This window comes from Capricornis sumatraensis, chromosome 12 (genome assembly GCF_032405125.1).
Source record: "Capricornis sumatraensis isolate serow.1 chromosome 12, serow.2, whole genome shotgun sequence".
NCBI classification, from domain to species: Eukaryota; Metazoa; Chordata; class Mammalia; order Artiodactyla; family Bovidae; genus Capricornis; species Capricornis sumatraensis.
This window is the reverse complement of record NC_091080.1, coordinates 38,224,306-38,241,730: the sequence shown is the minus strand read 5'-3', so window position 1 is coordinate 38,241,730 and position 17,425 is coordinate 38,224,306. Positions and strand designations below refer to the sequence as shown.

At 40.1% G+C, this 17,425-nt stretch overlaps 1 protein-coding gene and 1 pseudogene across 1 annotated transcript in view; one reads left to right on the top strand and one right to left on the bottom strand.

The window, feature by feature from the left end:
* Positions 1–17,425, top strand: part of PDS5B (PDS5 cohesin associated factor B) — a 164,107-nt gene that overhangs the window by 19,115 nt on the left and 127,567 nt on the right. The window lies entirely within an intron of this gene.
* Positions 8,673–9,676, bottom strand: LOC138089226 (malate dehydrogenase, cytoplasmic pseudogene; annotated as a pseudogene).

Below are 17,425 nucleotides of genomic sequence, written 5' to 3'. Positions count from 1 at the left end.
TGGAGAGCGGCCCTCACAGCAACAGAGACCCGGCACAGCCAAAGCCAAATGGAGGAAAATTATAAATTTAAAAAATGTACTATAGGTCTGTGAGTCTCTCTCCTTTTTGATTTTTTTCTCAGTCTTTTCCCCTCAGTTCTTCCAGTTGAGTTACTTACACAGATTTGTCTTCAGAGTCACTAGCTCTTTTTTATTTTGCTTCTAATATGCTGTCAAGCCCATTCCCCACCCCCATATATTTATAAATACTTTCCAGTTTCATTGAGATGTAATTGACAAGTAATATTGGATAAGTAAGATATATAGCATGATGATATATATGTATATATTGTTGAGTCATTACCATAGTTAGGTGGGTTAACACATCTGTCATCTTACATAATTAACATTATTTTGTATGTGTGGTGAGAATATTTAAGATTTACTCTCAACAGCTTTCAGCCACACAATATTGTTAACTGTAGTCACCATTCTGTACATTAGAGCCCCAGAACAATTTATCTTGTAACTGAAAATTTGTACTCTTTGACAAAAATCTCTCTATTTCTTCTCACTCCCCCTCACCCTGTCAACTCTGTTTATATGAGTTCGAATTTTTAGATTCCATGTAAAAGTGAGATCACACAGTATTTATTTTTCTGTCTGATTTATTTCACTTAACATAATGTCCATAAGGTTCATCCCTGTTGTTCAAAATGATAAAATCTCCTTTTCTGTGGCTCATGTTCTCTTGACTATATATACTACATTTTTATTCATTAGTCCATTGATGGATATTTGGGTTATCCATGCCTTAGATACTGTGAATAATTTTGCAGTGATCACAGGGATGCAGATATCTCTAAACCCACTTTAAAATAATGTACTTTACAGTTCAAGTATTTCATTTTTTAAAAAATACCTACTTTTGGCTGTGCTTGGGTCTTCGTTCCTGAACTTGGACTTTCTCTAGTTGCAACGAGTGGGAGCCCTCCTCTAGTTGTGGTGCACGGGCTTCTTGTGGAGCACAGCCTCTGGGCTGCGTGGGCTTCAGAAGCTGTGGTTCCCGGGCTCAGTAGTTGCTGCCTGTGGGCTCTAGAGCACAGGCTCGGTAGATGTGGTGCACGGGCTTAGTTGCTCCTTGGCAAGTGGAATCTTCCAGACCAGGGCTTGACCTGGCTTGCCTGCATTGGCAGGTGGATTCTTTACCTCTGAGCCACCAGGCCACCAGCCTCAAGTACTTCATTTTTTAACTATTTACATTTATCTATTGAGATTCTCTATTGTGACCATGCTTTCCATTAAGTCTTTGAACAAATTTATTGCATCTTACTTAAAGTCTTTGCTTGTTAATCCTTTCCTCTAAATTGTTTCATTTTTTAAAAAAAATTATTGCTTTTTTCCCTTCCTTGACAGTAGGTCACATTTCCCTGCTACATTTCATGTCTAGAAAGTTTTGATTGTAGAGTGGACATTGTGGATGATTTGTCTCTAAATTCTCTTTTCTTCTGATGAGTGTAGTTAACTAGCTGCTTGACCACCTTGAGCTTGTGCAGGCTTGGTCTTATACTTTGAGATGGGTCTGTAGAGCACGTAAGGTGTTTTTAAGCCCTGATAACTTGGCCAGGTTCCTGTCTCCTCTGCAGTGGAAGCAGCTGAGATTGCTGCTCAAAGGCTCTTTAAGCTTTCCACTTGTTTCCATTGGGCTCCTTAGAGTCTTCTGTGAGCATACTCAGCTCAGGGGTCAGTGAGGAATTAGACATAGTTTATATTAGTTTTTGAGGTTTCTGCTTCTGTGACTCACTCATTTTCTGAATTTGCCCTCTGAATTTTTAACCACTCTGTGGCCATGACATTAGTGAGCCTGCAGCTTTTAGCTTGAGTTGTAGTAGTCTTGCGCCGTTGTAGACAGGGAGTACCCTCAGGGAAAAAGCTGTGTAACTTTGAACCTCTTCCAATGTACTTCCCTTCTTTCAGTGGTCAAATTTCCAGTTTCTTCCTACTCTTGGTGCTTTCTTCTCTCTTCAAATCATTTTTAAAAGTAATTTACCCAGAGTTTTTTTTTTTTTTCAATAATTGTTATATGAAGAAGGGTTAATGAGTTGATACGGAGAAGGCAATGGCACCCCACTCCAGTACTCTTGCCTGGAAAATCCCATGGACGGAGGAGCCTGGTAGGCTGCAGTCCATGGGGTCGCTAAGTCGGACATGACTGAGCAACTTCACTTTCACTTTTCACTTTCATGCATTGGAGAAGGAAATGGCATCCCACTCCAGTGTTTTTGCCTGGAGAATCCCAGGGATGGGGGAGCCTAGTGGGCTGCCGTCTATGGGGTCACACAGAGTCGGACATGACTGAAGTGGCTTAGCAGCAGCAGCAGCAGCAATGAGTTGATAAAAGCTGTTAGAATTCTTCAGACTCATTTTCATTCATTTCACACTGGCCTGAAGCACAGTTGCTGACTTAACACACACCTTGTTTTAGGCGTGTGTTTATAGAATAAGATAGAGACTCACTATTTCTTCAGTTACATCATGTATTTGGATTAAGTAGGTAATTATTTAATGAAAAACCTGGAGCTGAACAGTGTTTGCAAAAACTTGTGAAAGGGACAGCCATATTTCTTCTGCTGTTTCTTTTCCCCTTTCTTAGCACCGGCCTCTGACAGATAGCAGTGGAACCCGGGACTAGGTACTATTGGAAGAAAACGTTTTTGGTTGTGTTTGACTGTTACTTCTCTTGGTATTTATAAAAAAGTACTAAAATGTGTTGACCTCTCTGCTGCCCAAGGGACTCTCAAGAGTCTTCTCCAGCACTACAGTTGAAAAACATCAGTTCTCCTTTATGGTCCAACTCTCACATTTGTATATGTTTACTGAAAAAACTGTGGCTTTGACTCTACAGGCCTTTGTTGGAAAACTGATATCTCTGCTTTTTAATATGCTGTCTAGGTTTGTCATAGCTTTTCTTCCAGGGAGGAAGTGTCTTTTAATTTCATGGCTGCAGTCACCATCTGTAGTGATTTTGGAGCCCAGGAAAATAAAATCTGTCACTGTTTCCACTTTTCCCGCATCTGTTTGCCATGGAGTGATGGGAGTGGATGCCATGATTTTCGTTTTTTGAATGTTTCACAGTTGTAGGAACTGGTTATATACACTGAATCTGATGCTGGGCTTGATGTCAGCAAGGCTGGGAACTGGGAACGGAACACGGACATGGAGTGATGGAGAGTAAGGTTAAACTGGAACTACAAAGAATTTTCGGAACTTACAGAAATGTGTTGAAACCTATGAGCCCAAACTTGAACCTTCGTGGCCCTCACTGCTTCCGCACCTGTAACCTTGATGATGTAGGTGTCCTGTAGTGACACACCTAACTCTGCAGATGCACAAGAGCCTGCCTCAGGATTACTTGGAAAAGCAAAGATGGGACCTGACAGAAGTTAGGAAAACTGTAGGCCCAGTTGCTGCCTGTGCCAGTGAGGCTGAGCCCAGAGATCCTTGACAATGTCTGAGGGCTGCCATAATGCCTGAACTTACTTTAGCATTCCAAACCTGGGGGCTGCTTCTCTTTTGTCTTCTGCATCTCTTGGGGATTGATTTTTTTTTTTAAAGCTAACTCTAACCAAGAACCCAGGGTGTATATTGTCACAGGGTGTATACGCAGAGCACATTATGAGAAATGCTGGGCTGGATGAAGCACAAGCTGGAATCAAGATTGCCGGGAGAAATATCAATAACCTCAGACATGCAGATGACACCACCCTTATGGCAGAAAGTGAAGAGGAACTAAAAAGCCTCTTGATGAGAGTGAAAGAGAAGAGTGAAAAAGTTGGCTTAAAGCTCAACATTCAGAAAATGAAGATCATGGCATCTGGTCCCATCACTTCATGGGAAATAGATGGGGAAACAGTGGAAACAGTGTCAGACTTTATTTTTTGGGGGGCTCCAAAATCACTGCAGATGGTGACTGCAGCCATGAAATTAAAAGGAAGAAAAGTTATGACCAACGTCAGTTCAGTTCAGTCGCTCAGTCGTGTCCAACTCTTTGCGACCCCATGAATCGCAGCACCCCAGGCCTCCCTGTCCATCACCAACTCCCTGAGTTCACTCAGATTCACGTCCATCAAGTCAGGGATGCCATCCAGCCATCTCATCCTCTGTGGCAGCATATTAAAAAGCACAGATACTACTTTGCCAACAAAGGTCTATCTAGTCAAAGCTATATGGTTTTTTCAGTAGTCGTGTATGATTGTGAGAGTTGGACTATAAAGAAAGCTGAGCGCCAAAGAATTGATTCTTTTGAACTGTGGTGTTGGAGAAGACTCTTGAGGGTCCCTTGGACTGCAAGGAGATCCAACCAGTCCATCCTAAGGGAAATCAGTCCTGAATATTCATTGGAAGGACTGATGCTGAAGATGAAACTCCAACACTTTGGGCACCTGATGTGAAAAACTGACTCACTGGAGAAGACTCTGATGCTGGGAAAGATCGAAGCCAGGAGGAAAAGGGGACAACAGGATGAGATGGCTGGATGGCATCACCGACCCGATGGACATGAGTTTGAGTAGGCTCCGGGAGTTGGTGATGGACAGGGAGGCCTGGCGTGCTGCAGTCTCTGGGGTCGCAGAGTCGAACATGACTGAGTGACTGAACTGAACTGAACTGAACCCAGAACCGTGAAAAATGTATTTGGAAAAATGTAGTTGCTACCCTGCAAGGTAAAAAGCCATCACAGACCATCCTTTGTCACCATGGCACCAATGGACACCTCTTTTCATTGTATTTATCTTACAAATAAAGACAATTGTGAAATTATACTTCTGGTGAACATAACGCAACTATCCTTTGTTCATCTGATAACATACTCTCTTTAAGATAACATTCATCTTAAACATTCATCTGATAACATTCTCTCTTTAAGAGAGAATACAAAATCTCTTTATCCATAGGTGGGTTAATTTCTTTTCTACCTGTGTCACATTTTCTACTTAACTTCCTGTAACTTAGATACTAAGATATGATGTGCGATTAGGTACTATCAGATGATTATCAAGAGGGAGATAAATCGGTTTAATAGAAATAGAAATATTTTGTATCATAAAAAGAAGAAATACTCATTAGAATTTTAATTTCTACAACTAATCATGTGGTAGTAGTTGCTGTCTATAATTACTTTCTCCTGTCACTCTGCATTCCCTCTGTTCTTGGCAGTATCTCAGCTGATGGTGGTTTCTTGCCTGATGGGGTGACCTGAATCTTCATTCCTTAAGGGTCTGGGTCATTAGCAGTCCTGCCTGATTGTTGCCATTGACTTTAATCACAGTACATGGAAATACTAAGTGGCCTCCCAGAGGAACTCTTGCATTCCAGACATAACTTTCTGGGAGCCCCTCCTGTGTAGTAGGCACTAGACTTCCCCTTGATTGTGAGGTCAGTCACCCTAATCGGTCTGTAACCCCTTCTTTGTTTGTTGATTCCTTGGCATGAATAACCCAAAGTGGCTGGGTGGCAGTCTTAACTTCCAGTTTAATGGGATCATTTCTGCATTCCTTGGTGGAAACTAAAATCTAACAAAGGAGCTATATGGCCATAGATGCATATAGGTGGCTAAGTGATATGGTGTGCTGTATGTGCCAGTGAGTTGGGAAGCAAAGTGAATTAGTTTAGAGTGACAGTCAGTTAATATAAATTAATATAGGCACATTTCATAATACTTGGGGAGTTAATCAGGATACCCTGTACTAAATACTTACTTTGAAAGTAGTGTAAATATATTCAAAATGTGCATTATTTTTTTCTTTTTTACTTTTTACTATACAGTATTTAATAATGGACTGGTGGTTGGTAACAGTTGAGTTTTGAATCTAGATCTGATATACTTTTTAGATTTTTAAATTTGTTTGTTTACCTCTAGGGTGAGACTTATATTTACTATTTTGAGCTTTTATAAATTAATTTTAAAGAATATAGAACAGTGAACATAAATGACTTCATTTATTTTCACAACTGAAAATAGTACAGTAGCATTGTGTGTTATATCTACTCTGAAATTAGAAATCATAATAATGCAGTGATTAGGAGGGTGAGCCTGGAGTCAGACTACCTGGCTTTAAATTTCACCCCTCCTCAGTTCAGTTCAGTCGCTCAATCGTGTCCGACTCTTTGCAGCCCCATGAATCGCAGCAAACCAGGCCTCCCTGTCCATCATCAACTCCCGAAGTTTACCCAAACTCACATCCATTGAGTCGGTGATGCCATCCAGCCATCTCATCCTCTGTCGTCCTCTTCTCCTCCCACTTTCAATCTTTCCCAGCATCAGGGTCTTTTCCAGTGAGTCAGTTCTCTGCATCAGGTGGCCAAAGTATTGGCATTTCAGCTTCAACATCAGTCCTTCCAATGAACACCCAGGACTGATTTCCTTTAGGGTGGACTGGTTGGATCTCCTTGCTGTCCAGGGAACTCTCAAGAGTCTTCTCCAACACCACAGTTCGAAAGCATCAGTTCTTTGGTGCTCAGCTTTCTTTATAGTCCAACTTTCACATCCATACACGACCACTGGAAAAATCATAGCTTCGACTAGACGGACCTTTGTTGGCAAAGTAATGTCCGTGCTTTTTAATATGCTTTCTAGGTTGGTCATAACTTTCCTTCCAAGAGGTAAGCGTCTTTTAATTTCATGGCTACAGTCACACTTATCCTAAGTTTCAGTTAACTGTTGCTCTGTAGCAGTCCCTCCCCCCCATTGTCAATGGCTTAAAATGAGTGCGTGTTATTACTCCTGAATCTGTAGGTCACATGGGTGGTTCCGATGATCTGGGGTAGATTTGGCTCATTTCAGCTGAGTTGATGTCGTCTAGGATAGAGAGGAAACAAGGAGACCTCACCCTGGGAACTGATACAACATCACTTCTGCCACGTTCTGTTGGTTCAAGTCAAGTTGTGAGGCCAGACAAGATTCAGGATATGGGGAAATCAGCTCTACCTCTTGATGAGGGGAGCTGCATTATCACATTGCCAGGAGTTGAATCTAGGAGGGGTGGAGAATTGGAGCCATTTTATAGCCATTTTACCATAGAACTCGACCATGCACAAGGCTCTTCATCTCTTTGAGTCTGTTTGCTAACCTGTAAAAATGGCTAGGAGAGTAATGATTCTTTTTGAGACTATTTTGAAGATCAGATAAAATAATCTGTGTGAAGTGTCTTTGGTTGTGTCTTGATGTCTGCCAATATGTGCTCAGTATATGTTTGTTATTATTGTTTAGTAGTAAGTGAAAGTAAAAGTCGCTCAACTGTGTCCGACTTTTTGCAACCCCCATGGACTGTATCCTGGCAGGCTCCTCTGTCCGTGGAGTTCTCCAGGCAAGAATACTGGAGTGGGTAGCTGTTCCCTTCTCCAGGGGATCTTCCCAATCCAGGGGCTGAACCCAGGTCTCCCACATTGCAGTTAGATTCTTTACCATCTGAACCACCAGGCAAGTCATGGAAGGTAATAATTGAGTGTGTTGTATCTATGTCTTAAAATACTTACAATGATCCTATGATGCTATCATTATTTCCTTCTTATAGCTGAGGAGACAGACTGAATTGCTTAAGTTATCAATATGCCAAGGTTTGTGGTAGACCCAACATTTGAACCAACATGTTTTTTTGTTTTTGCCCTGAAAGTCTAATACTTGACTTTGAGAGCCAGTACAGTGGTAAAACGTGGCCTCTGGAGCTTTGTTAGTCCTTGTCCCACACCTTTTGGGCCTTTTACCCTTGGGCAAATTATTTAACCTCTTTATGCCTCACTTTCTAGGAAAGAAGATTGCATACCTTGGTCACATGGTTGTGTTGAGGATTAAATGAATTAATAGAGGTTAAGTGTTTGGAACTAGCTCAGGCTAGGTAGGTATGAAGTATGTTGTTATTCCTTTTCCTCTTTATTATTACACGCTGCTGTGTTTAGGTTGAAACTGTAAAAACTTTTCAATTGAAAAGATTAAATGAGACTGAAATTATCACCCTTTTCTTTTTAGAGCCATCTAATTTTTTCATGAAGTAGTATTGACCTTTATGGTTAGTTTCTTAATACACTAATTATGGATTTTACTGATGTGAATTGGTTATATAGGGATGGTTCAATTTGAGGAAAAACTATTCCACAGTATTTTGTCTTTTTTTCTCCCCCTTTTCCATTCTGAGCTTTTCTTGCACAATGTCATTCATTTCTGTGGTTTCTATTCAATGTTGGTTACCCTCAAATCAGCATCTGAAGTTTGACCTTACTCCTGATTTTCATTCCTTAATTGTCTTTTCTTTTCTCTCCAGTTAGTTATTGAAATTACTTTTTTTTCTCACATTGTCTCCTCTCCTGTATGCTTATTGCTTCTGGTTTAGTGCAGATCCTCCTATTTTTTTGTTGTTGTTGTTTCTTTTCTTTTTTTAACATCTGACTTTATTGTTAACTCTGAGAACATCTTAGTTTTGTTTTTCTTTTCACTTGAATATATATTTATTTTAGAATGAGGCAGTAGCAGCATTATAATAAGCCGTCACAAAGTTGTACCAAGAAGCACACAATCTTTAAAGTGTGTTGTTTTTCACAAGTAATTTAAGTATGTCATTTATTATTTCACACTAGAGTCAAAGACGACAGTTAGGTTCTTCAGCTTTGGAGCATTTAGTAACATTGAAATGATTGTCTAGTCAGGCAGAGGCAAGAAATTCAAATGCAGTTTCTTTCTCTTCTTCCTTTGTAGTAAGATCCATCTTCTCACATGAGAAATCATTAATAGGGAGACCTTCAATAACCTTCTAGGTCTTATCCTTGATTGTAACAGGGAACGAGTAAAGCAGATCATCAGGAATACCATAGGAGTTGCCATCAGAGATAATGGCCATGGACACAAACTCTCCCTCTGGGTAGAGGGAGATACACGCCAGATGTATCTGACGTGGTCCCAGATGGCTTTTGCAGCTGACGTGGCGCTGGACACCTTCTGTGCCTTGGTGACAGCAGCATCATGCTCCTGCATGGCCCTGATGAATTCTCCCTTGAGCCAGCTGTCATCTTTCAGAGCTTCATAAACACCAACTTCCTTTTCTTGCAGTTTCACCTTGGCATGGTTGACATCTGGATACTGAGTTGAGGAATGGTTTCCCCAGATGATGACATTCTTTACATCCTCAGAAGTTACTCCAAGTTTAAGAGCAGTCTGAGCTTTAGCTTGGTTGTGATCCAAACGAGTCAAGCAGCTGAAGTTCTCCTTTGGAATGGATGGCGCCGACTTAGAGATAGTCAGGCAGTTGGTATTGGCTGGGTTTCCCACCACCAAGGCCTTAACTAGACTTCTTGGGATATTTGTCCAAGGCTGCACCCTGGCATTCGAAGATTTTCATATTTGCTTTGAGTAAATCTTTCCACTCCATGCCATCCCTTCTTGGCGTGGAGCCCATAAGAATGGCCACATCCAGGTCTTTGAAGGCAATCTCTTCTTTATCTGTTGTGATGCCATCTTTCAGGAGGGGCAGGGCACAGCCTTTCAGCTCCATCAGGACACCCATTATGGGAGTGATGGGAGTGATACCCAGCCGCCGAGAATGATAGGCCGGCCTTTACCGAAGACAGATCCATTCCCAATACTGTGCAACAGTGAATATGCAATTGGACCAGCTCCTCCAGTCACAAGGACTTGGATTGGTTCAGACATGGTTGGGAAGGGCGTGGTGACTTCCTGCACCTGCCAAGTGAGCCTCAGGCAGTCGGGTCACCTCTGTCCTGGAAGCAACTCACATCGTAGTTTTGACTGGCATCAGAGGTGGAAGCTCGAGGAGAGGACAGCCTCCCTCTCTTGGTAGTCTCTTTCTGGCATTTTTCTTTGGCCTCCTCCATTTTCTTGGCCACAAGTTTAGCATATTCTGCAGCCTGCCTTTATTTTTCTTGGTACACTGTTTTCTCAGGGTAATATACTGGTGTTTGTGTTGCAGAACATGCGAAATACAGACACTGACTCTTGTGTGCCTTGGCCCTAGGTTTTGAACCCTGTTTGTTTGGGGGCTTTCTCACAACGTGCTTGCGAGCATTATGGTCTTTAGAGAGATTGAAAAGTTTGGTAATTCTAGCAGTTTGGGAGTTCTGTTTTGGTTCTCAGTTGTTGAGCCACAGCAGTATCAGTGTCTGCAGGAATATTCCTTTTCTCCCTTTAAAAAAAAATGACAAATTGAAAACACTTAGATGGGTGTTCACAATGTAACCCTGAACATGTTTGCACTTTCTTTCTGGTCTTCCAGGTCTTTGCAGGACTGCCCATTAGTAGCAGATGGACATGGCCATAGGTGAAAAAACATGGAGACCTGTTTGTCGTTCCCACCACTGACTTGCCACAGAACTAACCCTTGCATTCTTCGCCCAGAGCATTAGCAGCAACTTCTGTGGCTACACGTGTCTCATAAAGTACAGAGTTCACTCTCATCGTCTTCAATGAGTTTCTGGCATCTAATGTCTGGAAAAGAGATCTTCAGTTTCATCCTGAAGCTGCTCACCACCTCCGAGGTGCCACAGAAAAGAGCTCATTATTTTTTCTTAAATTAATATCGCAGCCTCCGAATCAATCTCTTAACTCCATTCCTACCTTTTTCCAGTCTGTCCTCCAGGGACTGTCAAAATAGTTGATGTAAAAGACATTTGATCATTTTATTCCCTTGGTTAAAATGTTAACTTCACCTCGCTTACAAGAAAAAATAAAATTGAGGGACTTTCCTGGTGGTCCAGTTAAGAATCTCCCGGTACACAGGACATGGGTTCAATCCCTGGTCACAGATCCTACATGCGACAGGGCAGCTAAGCCCTTCTGCCACAATTAGAGAAGTCCTTGCAACAACAAAGACCCAGCAAGGCCAAAATAAATAACTGCAAGTTAAAAACAGTGAAGGGGAGGATTCAGGGCTCTTGGCGAATCTGTCTCTGTTTCCCTCTGCAGCAGAAACTTCACAACAGCATTTCTGAGTTCTGGCTGTGGGAAATTATCCAGGACTGTCATATTGTCTTGCATGGCTGTGCATTTGCACATGCTTTTAATTTATGTGAAATCCTCTCCTAGGTTTGTTCTGTGGGCAACTTTGTGCATCTTTTTCAAAATTTAGCTCAAGTGAAATTTTTCAGAGAAGGTTTACTTATCCCAGGTGTACACTTTCAGACTTCTCTTCTTTGCTTATATGACTTATTATCGCTTTCATCCCACTGGTGTTGTAAACATCTTTGTTTAGGTATAGTTCATACCATAAAGTTCACTGATTTAACGTGTACAGCTCAGTGGTTTAGTGTATTTACAGAGTTGTGCATTTGCTACTGCAGTCAATTTAGAACATTTCAGTACCCCTCAAAGAAACCAACACCTCTTAGCCAGTACCCCCTAACGTTTCATTCCCCTTTCCCCTCCCCAATTCAACCATTAATCTGCTTTCTGTCTCTGGTAGATCTCCCTATTCAGTACATTTCATATTAATGGAATCATTTAATATTTGATTCTTTGTAATTGTGTCTTTAGCTTGATGTTGTCAAAGTTCAACAATTTTGAAGTATATATCATACTTCATTTCTTGTTATTGCCAAATACTCCATTATATGGGTAGACTGTATTTTATCCATTGATTAACTGATGGGCATCTTGGTTGTTGCCATTTTATCTATTATTAATACTATAATGAGCATTCATGTATAAGTTTATATACTGACATATGTTTTTATTTCTCTTGAGTATATACCTAGGAATGGAATTGCTGGATCATACATTAACTTCATTTAACTGTTAGAGGAAATCTCAAAGCTGTTACACCATTTTACATTCTTGGTATCGATGTATGAAGATTTTAATTCTTTACATCTTGCCCACACTTGTTATTGTCTATTTTTTTAAAAAATTACTTATTTTTGATTGAGGGATAATTATTTATAGCCATTCTAGTGGGTGTGAGCGGGTATCTCATTGTGGTTTTGATTTTCATTTCCTCTTGATGATGTGGAGCAATCCAATATCTTCTTTGGAAAGCTATTCAGTTCCTATGTCCATTTTACAGTTGAGTTTTAGTAGTTTTTTTTTATGTATTTTAGATACAAGCCCCTTAGCAGATATATATGATTTATATATATTCTGTTGGTAGACGTTTCACTTTTTTGATGTTACCCTTTGAAACATGAAAGTTTTTTTCTTTTTTTTTTTAAGTTATAAATCTCCACTTATCCTTGTTGTATTCAGAGTGGAGCCCAGTCTCTCTCTTCTCTTGCTATTATCTTGACATATAAAGAGATCCAGAAATAAGCTCTCATGGTATTAAAATTATTTTGAGAAGAAGACATTTGAATTCCTGAGGTCTCTTTATCTGCCTAAAAGCGGAGCTTGCTTGAAGAACTCAGTTGTCGTAAATCCCCTTCCTGGAGCAGATTTCCAGAAAAACATCTGCTTTATTGACTAGGCTAAAGCCTTTGAATGTGTGGGTCACGACAAACTGTGGAAAATTCTTAAAGGAATGGAATACCAGTCCACCTTACCTGTCTCTTGAGAAATCTATATGGAGGTAAAGAAGCAACAGTTAGAATTGGACATGAAACAACAGCCTGGTTCCAAATTGAGAAAGGAGTACGTCAAGGCTGTATATTGTCACCTTGCTTATTTAACTTAATATACTGAGTATCTCGTGTGAAACACTGGACTGGATGAAGCACAAGCTGAAATCAAGATTTCTGGAAGAAATATCAATAACCTCAGATATGCACATGACACCACCCTTATGGCAGAAAGCGAAGAAGAACTAAAGAGCCTCTTGATGAAAGTGAAAGAGAAGAGTGAAGAAGCTGGCTTAAAACTCAACTGTCAGAAAATGAAGATCATGGTATCCGGTTCCATCACTTCATGCCAAATAGATGGGGAAACAATCGAAACAGTGATAGACTTTATTTTTTGGGCTCCAAAATCACTGCAGATCGTGACTGCAGCCATGAAATTAAAAGATACTTGTTTCTTGGAAGAAAGGCTATGACAAACCTAGACAGCATATTAAAAAGTAGAGGCATTACTGACAAATGTCTGTCTAGTCAAAGCTATACTTTTTCCAGTAGTTGTATATGAATGTGAGAGTTGGACCATAAAGAAGACTGAGCACTTAAGAATTGATGCTTTTGAACCTATGGTGTTGGAGAAGACTCTTGAGTCCCTTGAACTGCAAGGAGATCAAACCAGTCCATCCTAAAGGAAATGGGTCCTGAATATTCATTGGAAGGATTGATGCTGAAGCACCAGTCCTTTTGGCACCTGATGTGAAGAACTGACTTATTGGAAAAGACTCTGATGCTGGGAAAGATTGAAGGCGGGAGGAGAAGGGGACGACAGAGGATGAGATGGGTAGATGGCATCACTGACTTGATGCACATGAGTTTGGGTAAACTCCGGGAGTTGCTGATAGACAGGGATACCCGGCGTGCTGTGATTCATGGGGTCGCAAAGAGTCAGACACAACTGAGTGACTGAACTGAACTATCAGCTTAAATCTGTTGTACTGTAAATGGTTTATTAACTCTCCAGAGAGGTGGAGTTATTTGGGGTTATCTTGGCCAGTTGGGGTCTATGTAACTGAGTTGGATGCTGAAGCTCCAGTTCTTTGGCCACATGATGCAAAGAGCCGACTTATTAGAAAAGACCCTGATGCTGGGAAAGACGGAAGGCGAGAGAAGTGGATGACATAGAGGATGGGATGGTTGGATGGCATCACTGACTCAATGGACATGAGTTTGAGCAAGCTCTGAAAATTGGTGATGGACAGGGAGGCCTGGCATGCTGCAGTCCATGGGGTCACAAAAAGTCAAACACGACTGAGTGACTGAACAGCAACAAAAATGACTACTACCTTGAATTCATTGCAGCTTCATTATCAAAGAGGAGTGTAATGGTTGTAGAGGAGGCAGGCACATGCCCACATTGTTTAGGTGTCTTGGCAAAATAAAAATATGAGATAAATAAAAGTTACAAACATTGAAAATCATGTGTATTGGAAAGGAAGGGGCCAGTGTGGGGAACAGTGTTGTTGGTTTCTTTTTTGCAAGTGGAGCTCAGGTTTGTTACCTGTGCTTGGGAGGAGGCTGGGCCCTACTGAATCTCAAGGATTAAATAAGAGTAGTTTAAAGCAACTGTGGCAGTTTCATTCCCTTGCTAGCATCTGGTTTAATAATGGCATTATTACCTGTTTGAATTTTTGCTGGTTCAGTATGTGTCGCATACTGCATACGGTCGCAAAGAGTTGGACACGACTGAGCGACTGAACTGAACTATGTGTCAAAATCCTTCCTTACTTGGTCTTAATTTTTATTTTCTCATTACAAAGAAGAGAGGGAATACTTGTCAAATGTTTAATGGGTATTTTTTCCTCTTTTGTAATGCACCTGATAGTGACTTTTTGTTTCTGTTGGGTTGTGTTTTTCCTCCATATTGACAGGCATTCTTTGTATATATTCTGGTTACTAGCTTTAAAAAAAAAGTTGAGTTGTAAATATATTCTCCCATATTGAGGTATTTTAATGAAGTAAAGCTTATCAAGCCTCTTAATTAAAGTGAAAGAGGAGAGTGAAAAAGTTGGCTTAAAACTCAACTTTCTGAAAACTAAGATCATGGCTTCTGGTCCCATCACTTCATGGCAAATAGATGAGGATACAGTGGTACGGTGACAGACTTTATTTTTCTGGGCTCCAAAATCACTGCAGATGGTAACTGTAGCCATGAAGGTAAAAGATGCTTGCTCCTTGAAAGAAAAGTTATGACCAACCTAGAGAGCATATTAAAAAGCAGAGACATTACTTTGCTAACAAAGATCCATTTAGTCAAAGCTATGGTTTTTCCAGTAGTCATGTATGGATGTGAGAGTTGGACTATAAAGAGAGCTGAGTGCCTAAGAATTGATGCTTTTGAACTGTGGTGTTGGAGAAGACTCTTGAGAGTCCTTTGGAAAGCAAGGAGGTCCAACCAGTCCATCCTAAAGGAAGTCATATTTATTGGATATGAATATATCCAGAATATTCATTGAAGGGACTGATGCAGAGTTGAAATTCCAATACTTTGGCCACCCGATGCGAAGAACTGACTCATTTGAAAAGACTCTGATGCTGAGAAAGACTGAAGGCGAGAGGATAAAAGGGACACAGAAGATGAGGTGGTTGGATGGCATCGCTGACTCAATTGACATGAGTTTGAGTAAACTCCGGGAGTTGGTGATTGGCAGGGAGGCCTGCTGTGCTGTAGTCCATAGGGTTGCAAATAGTTGGACACAGTTGAGTGACTGAACTGAACTGAAAGCTTATCAATTTTTTATTTCATGATTTCTGTATTATATTAACTTGGTTTAAGAAATCATTCCATCAGGGGTAATAAAAGCATGTCTCTTGTCTTAAACCTTTGTCTTTTCCTTTCATTTCACTGAATTCCTTTTGTTTTTCTTTTTTCTCCCATCAGTAGTGGGAAAGAGGTTGAAATCCATTTTTTTCTTTATGAATATTCAGATTCTTTCATTAAAGGGTACACCTTTTCTGTATTGATTGCAAAACTAACTCTATCACAGTTAAGTTACCATATGTGTATTGGTTTATTTTTGGACTCACTTCTGTTCCAAAATCTGTTTGTCTGTCCTCACCATAAAAACTTTTGCTTTCTGTTAGAGCAAATTCCCCCCACTTCTTCACATGTGTTTTGGCTTTTTGCACATACAAATAATTTTTAAATCTGGTGCTAAAGTCTTTCAGGTGCTCTCTTGCATTATTTATAAGATACTTTGGGGGAAAATTGACATCTTTGATATCAAACATGTTAGTGTAATGATTGGTGGCTCAGCCGGTAGAAGGGTCTGTCTGCAATGCGGGAGACCCAGGTTCGATCCCTGGGTCAGGAAGATCCCCTGGAGAAGGAAGTGGCAACCCACTCCAGTACTCTTGACTGGAAAATTCCATGGACTGAGGAGCCTGGTAGGCTACAGTCCATGGGGTCGCAAAGAGTTGGACACGACTGAGCAACTTCACTTTCACTTTGGGGGAAAATTGACATCTTTGATATCAAACATGTTAATGATTTGAACATAGTACATCTTTGTAAGCATTTAGATTTTATATAATTTTTTTAGTAAGGTTTTAGAGTTTTCATCATATAGTTGTTAATTAAATATGTTTCATTATATCTTAAAGGTATACTTGAGATACACTTTTTTATTTTAATTTACATTTTCAGTTGCTTTGACTGGTATATGGAAATGCAGTAGATTTTGCATACTATTAGTTTTTAATATTTTGCCATTTATGAGTTTCTATGCAGCAAATAATGAGACTAGTTTCTTTCTATTCCTTATGCTGTTGGTTTCCTTTTCTTAATGTACTAGATAGAATCTTCAGGTAAATATTAAAGAGGAGTAGTGATTTCCAGTGATTTCCTGGGTGGCTTAGTGATAAAGAATCTGCCTGCCAATACAGGAGATGCTGGTTCTATCCTTGGATCGGGAAGATGCCCTGGAGGAGGAAATGGCAGCTCACTCCAGCATTCTTGCCCGGAAAATTCTTGCCTGCCAGGCTCCTGTCCATGGGATCACAAAGAGCTGGACACGACTAAGCACACATGAAGGACGAGTGGTAGAGGAGTTACTAGTGTTTCTGGCTTTAGAGGATGTTTCTCCGTTAAGAATGATGTTTGGTTCTGGTTTTTAGTAGAATACCTTTGTTCGTAAGCATATTTTCTTGTATTTTTAATAAATGGGTATTGATTCCTGCATGTGTTGAGATAAGTTTGTTTCTTTCTTCAGCATCTTGATATTGTAAATTATGTTGATAGATTTTTCTGGGTATAAACCAAAACCTTGCATTATTAGGAAAAACCCATTTTGGTCATAATGTAGCTACACTGTCCAATGTAGTACTCACTAGCCACTTTTGGAAGTTTGAATGTAAATTAATGATAAATAAAATTAAAAATCCAGTTTCTTAGACTTATTAGTCACATTTCAAGTGTTAATTGTAGCTAGTAGCTATCATGTTGGACATTGGAGATACAGAACATTTCCATTGCAGAAACTTCTGTTGTACAGCGCTGTGATATATATAGCTGCCTTTTAAAACACATTCATCTTTAACTGGTCAATTGAGAGTTTGAAATAAGCCATTACTTTTCATTACATTTTTTTGTTTTCTTTCCCCACCCTAGTCTTTCTGGTTATTTTCAGCCTCCTTTTTCTGTTACCATATTTTATAATTTCATTTAGAAACATTTCTTAAATATTTCAGCTATATTTTACCTTTTGTTGATTAAATTTTGATATCTGAATTCAGTGGTGCTTCAGTCTCTCAGTGATGTTCTTTTCCTTGAGTGTTTGTTGATCCTTGAGTACTACTCATGTTTTGTTGAGCTTAGTATGTGGAAGATTCGGGAGAGTACACTGAG